Here is a 12268-nt window from a genome sequence, read left to right as displayed (position 1 = left end):
AAAAGTCTGACCTTACGGACTGAAAACAAAATTTTCTACACTTTGTGCCAAGTCAGACTTCCTGACACATGAAATAACTGGAGATCAGTACGAAAAATTAGAGATCAACTATGAACAACTTCATCCTGATACCGTAACTGTTGCGTCGACCTTGCGGAAAAGTATTCTCAGAGTTGTGGCTGTGCCTCCTTGTAATGTTTAGTAGTTCCTAGCTGGATGAAGAGAGGGTGGTATGATAGGTGGGTGGCCGGTTTCCTGCAACACAAAATGCACATGTGGTTAAAATGCTCTCTATTACAGAAACCAATTGAGTACTTAACTTCAACGATGTCCAATCTGAAGTTCCGTGGCTAACAGCGATCACATAAAGTGTACTAATTCTTGAATCTTGTCCGTGTCCACATCACAACTATGTACAATGACTAATGTTCCCTCACAGCTAGCCAAGGTGCGAGGTCTTGATTATCACTGTGGGAGATAAGAGCACATTGCGACGTATTGAGGTGCAATGCAGACTGAGACCCGATACAACATACTTAAGTAGAGAGATTGAGACAGGGCGGTCAGCGGAGGCGGCGGCCTATACGTAAGCGCCCAGGGGGAGATATCGGCGCCTAACTTGGGGGCGTGTCTTGGTCTGCTCTTGTCATAGGCGCGCTTGGTTCAGCGCTTGCTATACAATGTTTCCTAGTGCCGACTGGTGTGCTGGCGAAGGCGTACGCCAGCACACTCAGTCCTATCCGTTATCCTCTTGCGGAAATGAATGCTAGCATTTCCTATTAATAAACGTGTTACAGGATATGTAATAGTAAAGGTGACTTTTACAATGTGATAGTGCCACAGGGAAACTGTCATAAAGTTGATGAAATTAGTAGCTAGTAATATTTCTTACTAACTGATAGATCAGATCGAAGTCTACCCAGTGGAACTGATGGGCAAATGGTGTTACCATTATAACAAACTTTGAAGTTATGTGTTACAGTTACTTTCATTTCCTCCAGTAATATAAGCTCAGCTTAGAAAACAAGTTAACTACAGGATGCGATATTTATTTTTGGCCACCTGTTGAGACAATGACCTCTCTAGAATACGCTGGTCTCCAGCGTCGAACTTAGAAGAATATCGGAACAGGTCGTGTAGTGTTACAGCAGAGCCTGATGACGGGCGTGATTTAGGAGAAACAAAAGAAGATTTCTGGTGAAACTGCATCATTGACTCGTAAAATACCGGTTTTGTTCTGCACATGTCAGGTGTCTTCGTACTTAAATTCAGCGCAGGTCTAAAAATGAGATTTAAAAGTCTACTACATGGCCTAAAGCCGATGCTATGTCCTCTTCTCTAATCTATAGTACTCCTGCGTTTCATAGCCTGCTTTTGAAAACTCCTGGAAGTCTAATTTAGTGGATTTATTTCTCATCTGCCGCGAACGTGGTTATATACAGTATGTTATACATAGACCCGCTGCCAATGGGTACCATCCTTAGCTGCGTTGAGATAAACCTAATACAAAATTCATCCCAACCAGTAGGAATATGCGCTTGGTTGTGAGGACAGCAGTGTGTCGTGCACTGGATCATGGAGGGTAACGGTGGGGTGAAGTGAGAGGAGGGGGCATGCTAAAGACGGAAGTATGATCTCCAAGCCGTTATGAATGGGTTGTCCAAAAAATTATTATACGAATCGGATTTCAGTCTGGAAAGTAACTTTAGGTGATTAAAGTGCACAGTGTCATACCGTAGTAGTTGTCCATAATAAGCACCCACTAGGATTTTTCGAAGACGTCCTGAACTGTTCGCGGCTAGTATATTGTCTTTGTCGGTAGGCTTAGGTGGGCATTTTCCCATAATGGAGAATTGTTTGACACTCGCGAAATTTTTCGCTACTGTCTAGTATTACGAGGATTTCCCTGACGTCACTATCATCCTGCCGGCAGCTAATTTGCTAAATTCAGCAACGAGTTGTTTCTAATAGGGTTGCTATTAACAGTAAAGAGGGGTGGACCGATAAGGCTGACGATGGGCGAGGAAGAAGACAGTTTTTCCGAAGCCGCGGTGCTGATGTTCTAACCGGTCTAAATGTTTAATAAATTTGGAATTCGCGTAGCTGTGAGTGTTGTAGAGGGTTCAGAATTTCGCAGGTCAAATTTTACTATCTGAAGCATGATTTTACGGTCGCAGCTTTACTGTAGTATAACCGGAATGGCAGTATTAACTCGTGACTTTCAGTTTTGAGCGTACGCTGATTTAGCACGAGCTGATGTTACTCGGCAGTGATTTTGTATTGGATCAGGCAGCTGATACTTACCTGAGGGGGATGCAAGTAACAGAAACAAACTTCGCGAGTTTTATCGATGTGAGAATAAATCTTGTTGTTTCCAGGGAAAGTGAAACTAACTTTCGCATCTTTGATGTAGTGTTTCTCCGAGAGGTATACTTCGATTGCTGATGATGTTGTCAAGTGTCGCCTAGAGGTTAAGTTAACACAAAGTGTTCTTTGTGTACGGTCCAGCGGTTGGAACTTGGACCATGTCTGTGAGGAATCGGATTGCTACTGGAGAGCGAACCGTTGTCATAGTTTCGATTTTTTAATATTGTCTCGCGTGTTACATCGATACTAACGACCCTGATACAAAGTGTTTCACTAGTCACAAATGTAAAACACAAAACTGAGGAAGTTCTACATTATTGGCAACGGCCTTGCCGCAGTGGATACACCGGTTCCCGTCAGATCACCGAAGTTAAGCGCTGTCGGGCGTGGCCGGCACTTGGATGGGTGACCATCCGGGCCGCCATAGGCTGTTGACATTTTTAGGGGTGCACTCAGTCTCGTGAGGCCAACTGAGGAGCTACTCGACCGAATACTAGCGGCTCTATTCAAAGAAAACCATCATAACGACCAGGAGAGCGGTGTGCTGACCACATGCCCCTCTATCTGCATCCTCAGCTGAGGATGACACGGCGGTCGGATGGTCCCGATGGGCCACTTGTGGCCTGAAGACGGAGTGCTTTTTTTTTCTACATTATTAATTTGTTTCGTCAACTGGTCGATCATTAGGCTGGAACTGTCTTCAACAACAGTACGGGTGGCAAACATTGAAAAAGTTAATTGCCAAAGAGGATGAGGTGCAAAAACTGAATATCATCCTTGAGTGGCCATCAGTAACGTAATAGAAAATGTTAAAGCTAAACAGTAAATAAATGTGAAGGAAAAAAAAAACCGAAATCATAAAGACCACATCGAGAAAATGGTGTGTGTGTGTGTGTGTGTGTGTGTGTGTGTGTGTGTGTGTGCGCGTGCAGCCCAACACCTTTACATAACAATTTAATTCAAACTAACAAAAAAAGAAAAAAATGAAAACCAAACCAATACTGTTGATCATCCACAACTTCATGCTTTTCATTTATAACTATGAATTTGTTTTGCCAAATAATGATGGAAGAGTCAGTTAACACACTTCCTTAGCATAACAGCGCAGACAATTTATCGGGTGCTGTCGATGAATAGCTCCTTCTCCGTCATCGGTGTAAATACGTCGTGGAACAGTACTGAGTGTGTCCCGAAGCCCTGGGCCGGCCGGTGTGGCCGAGCGATTCTAGACGCTTCAGTCTGGAACCACACGACCGCTACGGTCGCAGGTTCGAATGCTGCCTTGGGCATGGATGTGTGTGATGTCCTTAGGTTAGTTAGGTTTAAGTAGTTCTAAGTGCTAGGGGACTGATGACCTCAGATGTCAAGTCCCATAGTGCTCAGAGACATTTGAACCATTTTTTCGAAGACCTGGAGTACAAGGATTCGAGCGTGGACATGTTTCTGTGACTTCATCCTTCTAAGATTCGAATGCCGAGGAAAACTGAACGTTGCGTAAGACTGTTTGGAGTCCATAGTATGATCTTCTCTTAGCATACTGCACGTCAAGAATTTGAAGTATATCACTGTTTAGTAAACATCTTTATCTTTGTCGTGCATAAGCTACTAAATATAGAAAATAATGTAATGAAAAATTTTCAAGACCCACGAGTAAAGAAATATCTTTTCAATAGACATATTACCACTCTGAAATGCAATAGTGGCCGCTGGTATTCTCACTTTGCAGTCTGGCGGCCCAATAAGCCAAGCTTAAGTTTTTCTAATTAAAATGCTGGTGACAAAAATTATTTATGCTATGAACTCAAAAACAAACATTTAAAGAATCGGGTATACTGACAACAGATAACTAACAATGTATTTACTCCTTAATGAAATTTGATCTGATATATCTCCGTTTCAAACGAACAGCTCAGTGCATGGAATCAATGTCTTGCTATATTAATAATAAAACTGCATAACCGTCGTATCTGTCTGTTTGAACACGCTGATCTCCAAAACTAGTAGATGGCTTTCCGTGCGGTTTAATAAGTAATCTGAGCGTAGCTTGGGGCAACTTATAGGCTTTCTTTAATCAAAATCTGATGATGGAAGAAAAAATCACAATGTGAATTTTAATGTGACATAGGGAAATCTGTTTATTCTTTCACGTTTTAATTGTCTAATATTTGTGAAAAGGGTTTTAATGATTGTCATGTTCTACAGTATACGATTCAACATACTGAATACAGTGCTCATACAATCCTCAACGTGTTTAATCCATATTTCCATACTAATAGCATTAAATGCGAAAGTTACGACGTCTGTTAAGATTTCATGACTAAACCAGTGGAATCACTTTCGACAGAATTTGGTATAGAGAAAGACTGAACTCTGAGGGAGAACGTAGGCTCCATCCTGTATAATGTATAGTCAGTTCGGTAGCACGCCCGTCTTCACCTACTGCTCGGCGGTGATGCTAAACTTGATGCCGCGTCGCGCATTTGGACAGCAGAGTGGCAGGAGGGGTGAGGGGTAGGTGCACATCAGTAGCATGTTTGCTGGAACATGCAGACACGTGAGGGAAGCTGACGCTATAGTACGTACAATAGCTCACTAACTTACCATCACTCATAATAAAATTACTGATATATGAGCACAGCAATGGGCAATAGCTAGTTAGACACACGAATAATCTACACAGAGCTTTAAAAGCAATTACTTTGATCCAGAGAAATCTCCATTAGTCAATAACGATATTTTTCCAGTGGTCACAAATATATTAATTAGTTTTGTAATTCAGTTTACGAGGTGCCTACGGGATTTTTTGGTGGCCAGTTAACCCTACTGCGTTGATGACATTCTTATTACGCATGACTGGTGTACATTATTAATAACATCAAATTACGTAAATGCTTTGGATAATCCAACTTTTGTGCATTTTCAGTGCAGTAATATAATCAGCATAAAAAAGTGTAAACCGATTTTCTATTTGATGATACACATCAGAGTACTCCTATTCTACATTTCCATGTTTTGTTACTACATCTTAAATGAAAGTACATTTAAGGTTTCTTTTTTTCGACAATCCACTTCTGATGTTTGGCAGGGACATTAGTATTTTGAAAGGATATGTACTAAGTATGAGTATTATTTATTCTTATAATATTGTTCTATGTCTGCATGCAGATCAGTTACTTATCTTGATAATATTTCCACAGCACACCTGGCCGCCTTCTTCAGGTGAGTATGCTGTTGCAAGAACTCGCTGGAAATGAATTCAAACTGCAAGCAGTGGCTCCTTTACACGCAATGGAAGAGCAACAGCACACGCGCGAGAAATCGTTGTAACTGCCCACTAGCACAAGTAAACATATAGCGCACCACTGGTGGAAGCTGGCGGAATCGATAAATCGTTATCAGAAACAATTTTAATGGCTGAATTAAAGACCGTTGATTCTTGAATCAAGACAGGCTTCCAAATCTTATTTAAAAGGTAAACCTTGTCTCTATTTATAAGATTGTCAGATAGTCGAATTTCAAATGGTTCTTTTATAACAAATTCCCAATAGCGAGACGCAAGGGCAACTAATTGTGTCTCTTCATACAACACTTTGTGTCCCCCGGTAAGACAGTGCCACGTCAACGCAGATTTTGCAGGCTGAAACAAACGTGTGTAGCACTGATGCTCGACACATCGGTCCTGAGTGGTATGAACTGTTTGACCAATATGAGCAGTAAGGTGGGCATGTCATTTTGATTTTCGTGAGTTATCGATGTGCACGTCAGATAGAAGTTGTGCTACAGTTAAACAATCTTTGGTCTTGTTGCAGCACAGTCTTTGCCTCTGAGCAATCTGATTAGTTCTTAGTTGAAGTGTGGTACGTGATGGACGTATTCAGTAGAGCTGCGTTGACTTGTGACTGTATCTGTCAGATGAAGAAAGATTTATTGTATAGGAAAATAAAATGAATATGATGTATATACTGAAACGCGAAAGTAATATAAATTTTAAATAATGTTTTTCTTTGTCCACTTTCCTGAGTCATGCATTAACATATCAACAGATTAAGTGATTAAGCTGTTTAGTTTTTATAGAAATTCTCTGTTAACATTACCCCCTTTTTAAATCCTTGTTCACTTTGTTAAGCACAGTATTGTTCAGACCAACATTACGTGTGAAGATCACGCGAAGTTTTACCCTGTCTTTCGGAATACATACTTCATTCTAAAAGCGCTGTCTTTGAATATTATTTCACAAGAACAGTTACTCTCTCCATCCACCTTGCACCATATGGTATGCAACAGTTTGAAAAACACCTGGAAATTTTTATTTAAGAAACAAAAATCTTGCTTAGCCGCTGCCTGCTTGCTGTTTGCTGTCGTGCTTTCGAGAAATCTGCAACAATACGAGGTAAGTGAAATTTTGGTTAGGACTGGGTAATTATTTTACTTCAGTTGCGCTTTTAATACAAAGACAAGTTGTATTCAGAGCAGTTACAGTTCAATTCAAATTGTGTTCTGTTTGGTCAAACGTTAGCACACGAATTTAAGTTGGACTACAGTTCGTGGGTGCATAATTTTGGCAGTACGTAGACTTTTTATAGAGTGGGGGATACATTTGGGCCAAAATTTCACACAGAATCATATAGCGGCGAACTTGCAAAGCTTTCCCACAATGGCAGGGGATTTTGTACTCAACGAGCTTCCTCAATTCTAAGTTATCCTTTACTGAGCCAAGGAGGGCTCTAATCTTGACTGGCGGACGAAACACACTTTCGATCTCATATATTTTGTAATTTCTTCCTGTTTTCAAAGATACGCTTCCAACAAAAAGCAGTCACGTTATTTACTCTTATTTTATGGAATATTCTAAATCTCTGGGGTATCCTCACTATAGATGAATGGAGCAAAAGTATTGATAATCTTATTTAATCACAGCTCTCAGTTGGTGAGTGGAGCATCCATATATACTCCTTCTTTGTCCTCTTTCTGATCGTTGCCCTCTTCACCGTTCACAAACAGCAGTCAGTCAGTAGCGATTATGTCTTTTCAGCGCGTTAAAAAGTATGGATTTCCCTTAAAATTCCACAGGCATTTTCACAAGCGTAAGTCTTATATGACTTGGAGTCAATTGTAGTTCTGTAAACAAATAGGAAGGAGACAAAATAAGAGGAGATTCTAGCAAACTTATGTACATCCCTCTGTTTCAGCTTGAGCTAATTAATGGGAACTGGAGAGACCAGGATTTAATCGAGGACAGAACCGTCTCGGCAGTACACCATCGGCGGACACAGCAGCCAGAATACACGGCGCCGGTGACAGTGGAGTGTGGCGCTGCCACTACGGCCCGGCTGTGGCGCCAGCGCGAGCCATGTGTCAGGGCGAGTGGCGCCAGCGCTCCGGCTCGCCGCCAATTAATGTCCAGCCAGGGTGCGCTCAGAAAGCGGCCGGTGCGCCACTAAAAACGGCGTGAGTTACAGCCCGACCGCGCGGCGAGCGCCCGCGGTCGCTCTGTGGCCAGGCCCGCACCGCCACTCGGCTCAGCGTCCCATTAGCCTGAATAATGGCACCACACGCTTTCTGCGTCTGCTTAATTAATCGCTGGTCGTTTCATTACGATGGCCGTGGCGACAAATACTTGTTTTCTCTCACAACGTCCAATTAAAATTAAGGAAGAGGCCGCCCATACTCGATGCAAATGACGACAAGGAGAAGAGCGTTGTTCGCTATAAACCGCGATTAGCAAGAATTTCAGCAGTCGATCACGATAAAAAAAAGGCCGAGAACTGACTAGACTCTGGCTGCCTATGAACCCTTCTTATGCGAAATGAGTGCGAAACTAAGGTACATAAGAGAATTAACGTCCTGAAAGCTTTGTCTTTCACGCACTGGGCAGCCGATCCTTGGAGCCTCTTACGTCTATACAAACAGATAATTAAAAATACAACGGAATATGGAGGCGTCTTGCATGACTCCGCTCCAACGTCTCGGATGAAAATTGGTTCAAATGGCTCTGAGCACTATGGGACTTAACATCTGAGGTCATCAGTCCCCTAGAACTTAGAACTACTTAAACCTAACCTATCCTAAGGACATCGTAGACATCCATGCCCGAGACAGGATTCGAACCTGCGACCGTAGCGGTCGCGTGGTTACAGACTGAAGCGCCTAGAACCGCTGCTCGGCCACAACGGCTGGCGTCTCTGTTGAAGATCCTAGACAGTACGCAATCAGCAACTTTGCTACTAGCGTATCTATCACACACGCAGACCTGGTAAAGTTCCCACTCTAACGAGATGAGAACTTTTATATGCTGGATTCATGTTGATGGTCATATCGTCTGCAAATCATCTATGAGAATGGAAATTACCTCGATTACTAAACCTTACAGGACGAAGAAACCCAAACGCCTACTGCCAATGTCGTACAGTACTATGAAATCCTGGAACGTTGCACAGCACAGTGTTAACATGTTTTGCAAAAGAGAAGTGGTGTAAATCAAACGAAATCTCTTCAGAAATTTAGTGTGTTCTATATGACGGTCATAACTAAGGGATCCATAGCGCCAAGTAAATTTTCAACCTCTACACTGTCAAAATCCGATTGTAACTGGCAGGATTGGTCGAATTGTGCACAGCCGGCCGGTGTGGCCGTGCGGTTCTAGGCGCTTCAGTCTGGAGCCACGCTGCTGCTACGGTCGCAGGTTCGAATCCTGCATCGGGCATGAATGTGTGTGATGTTCTGAGGTTAGTTAGGTTTAAGTTAAGTCCCATAGTGCTTAGAGCCATTTGAACCATTTTTCAACCGAGACGTTGGGGCGGAGTCATACAAGATGCCGCCATATTCCGTTTTATTTTTAATTATCTGTTTGTATAGACGTAAGAGGCTCCAAGGATCGGCTGTCCAGTGCGTGAAAGACAAAGCTTTCAGGATGTTAATTCTTTTATGTACCTTAGTTTCGCACTCATTTCGCATAAGAAGGGTTCATAGGCAGCCAGAGTTTAGTCAGTTCTCGGCCTTTTTTTTATCGTGATCGACTGCTGAAATTCTACAAATGCCTCGCCAAATATGCTGCCGATATGTCTGCACTATCGGTCGGAGGATAGCGTTCTCGTATCGTACAACCATTACGACGCCTTCCATGGGCACCAGCGGCGTATGTCGGCCCCACAAAATGCCACCCCAAAACAGCAGGGAACCTCCACCTTGCTGCACTCGCTGGACAGTGTGTCTAAGGTGTAGAGCCTGACCGAATTGCCTTCAAACACGTCTCCAACGATTGTCTGGTTGAAGGCATATGCGATACTCATCGGTGAAGAGAACATGATGCCAATCCTGAGCGGTCCATTCGGCGGCGTGTTGTTGGGCCCATCTGTACCGCGCTGCATGGTGTCGTGGTTGCAAAGATGGACCTAGCCATGGATGTCGGGAGTGAAGTTACGTATCATGCAGCCTACTACGCACAGTCTGAGTCGTAACACGACGTCCTGTGGCTGCATTATTCAACATGGTGGCGTTGCTGTCAGGGTCCCTCCGAGCCATAATCCGCAGGTAGCGGTCATCCACTGCAGTAGTAGCCTTGGGGGACCTGTGCGAGGCATGTCACAGACAGTTCCTGTCTGTATCTCATCCATGTCCGAACAACATCGCTTTGGTTCACTCCGAGACGCCTAGATACTTCCCTTGTTTAGAGCCCTTCCTGGCACAAAATAACAACGCGGACGCGATCGAACCGCGGTATTGATCGTATAGACATGGTTGAACTACAGACAACACGAGCCGTGTACCTCCTTCCTGGTGGAAGGACAAACTGATCGGCTGTCGGACCCCCTCCGTCTAATAGGCGGGGCGGGTTTAGTGACATCTCTGAACAATCAAAGGGACTGTGTCTGTGATACAATATCCACAGTCAACGTCTACCTTCAGGAGTTCTGGGAACTGGGGTGAGGCAAAACTTTTTTTGATATGCGTATAAATATATGTTTAAATGCTACAAGAGAATCGTGTGCTATCTTTATTAACGACATATGTCTCCATAAAGCGCATTTGCTCGTGTGAAATTAGTACTTTAAAGACAACGTTAATGTAATACGTTTTTAGCCAACATGTATTAAAAACTGACAAGTTGTAGGAGTCATTTGCACAGCTGTAAATCTTATTCGAATTGTGTCCAGAATGACTGAAGAAGATTTTACCCTACAGCTAAACACGTAATAACCACTGAGTATAGAGTGACAAACTCCACTCTCTTTAAGACGCAACAGAAGAAATGTGAGGTCAGCTTTAGAATGTGTGGAACCGAGGAATGACAAAGCTGTTTGAAGAATCCGTGCCAAACAAGTGAAAGGTTCGTTATTGTTTGCGTGCCGGTTCTACGAAGCGAGAAGGAAGCATTTCTGCAACCGGACGGGACGTTGCGTCATCTGGCTTTCCCTTCAACGAGACACGGGTGCGAATTTTGGGAAGGCCAGAAGGGCTTACGCCTTCTTTTTGCAAAGACGTGAGCTGGAAAATAAGAAAAAAAGCAGTCTTGGCTACGCCATTTAGAGCCGTGGTAATTCTTTGTACAGTTTTATGTAGCATGCGCTCCAACAGTCACAGCAGAAAGTCCACATAGTTATATGGGCTCTACGTGGAGGGAATGGATACACCGTGGATAACATAAAACAGTGCGGATTCTTCTCAGGGTATTTTGATACAGATATTTGAAATTACTCAGAAGATACTAACTTTAAGCGACGTTACTTACATTGCCGCATTCAACTTCGTTACGTTTTCCAACGCTCAAGTCAGCTGGTGTTCTGTTAAGTGGAGCTGGTGATTAATTCCTCTTCATTTCCTGCATTAATATTTGAAACCTAAGTAATTGTCTGCACCTTTCCCTTTGCAGAGCTCGGCCTTTCGTTAGACCTGCAAATATTAATCTCGTGTTGAACCGTCAGGCGACTCGCGTCTTTGGGCGAATAATGTGGCTGACACAGCTAGTGGCTGAAGAATCACTGACGTACGTCATAAACTTTTACAAAATTCGCCCTGCAGACTTGTCTATACTTACACAGCTGAATATATTAAACTTTTCTCTCGAAACGGTCTAGATGTTGAACACAGGCGTCGCTACGTAATACATCGGGAATAAAACAGAGTAGTACAGGCAGACGCGACACCTCAGCGAGCTGTTGTATGATGCTATGAGAAGTGTACAGGTTCCTAATAAGTCTTTATAAACAGGAGACACTTTTGTAAGCGGGTCGTAAGATACTTCAGTTTCTCTCTGCCACTGCCGACGCTCCAGCATGACCCCCCTGTGGAAAACGAGCAAGGCCTACAGTGGATTAGAGAATTCATGTTATAACTATATCATCTAGTATTAACCATGCACTCTAACAATGAATTTAGCAGAAGATTTTAATAACAATGTTCGAATGCCCATTTTCAAGACAAGCGGTTGCTTTAAGAAAGGGCTATTTATCTCCAGTCGTTGACTGTAACAATAAAATCACTGACGTTTATAGTAGTTAAGAAAACAAGACATTTTCTGATAACATGTGTAAAAAGATTTTGAACTGGACTCTTATAATCTTTCAACACGAGAAACAAAATTACGCTGATATTAAGGCCATGTGGAATGTCACAGATAACGTTCATATTCCGTGAACGTTTAAAGAAGAGGTTTTTATGTGTGGCAAAAGATGAACAAACAAATCCGACTGCAGGCCAGACAATATTGAAACAATCGGGAAGTCACATAGTTCTAGTGGTGCTATATAGTTAACAAAAATTTGCAAATCAGTTAGGCTTCCATAATTTAATTTCTATTAAATATAGAAATATGTTTACCTTTAGGGAACATTCAGGGAAGTCTTGGTATTTTCTGATATCATCAGCAGTAAAATGACAATATGAGGCAACGTTCGCAGTCAAC

General features: G+C 42.7%; 1 protein-coding gene and 1 pseudogene across 2 annotated transcripts in view; one reads left to right on the top strand and one right to left on the bottom strand.

Annotated features, from left to right (window-relative positions):
- LOC124588712 (extracellular sulfatase SULF-1 homolog) overlaps positions 1–12268 on the bottom strand; it is a 792368-nt gene that overhangs the window by 700577 nt on the left and 79523 nt on the right. The window lies entirely within an intron of this gene.
- On the top strand, positions 2687–2804 carry LOC124596834 (annotated as a pseudogene).

The sequence above is a fragment of the Schistocerca americana genome, chromosome 2, assembly GCF_021461395.2.
Source record: "Schistocerca americana isolate TAMUIC-IGC-003095 chromosome 2, iqSchAmer2.1, whole genome shotgun sequence".
NCBI lineage: Eukaryota > Metazoa > Arthropoda > Insecta > Orthoptera > Acrididae > Schistocerca > Schistocerca americana.
The sequence above is the reverse complement of the archived record's forward strand: the minus strand, read 5'-3'. Positions and strand labels throughout refer to the sequence as shown.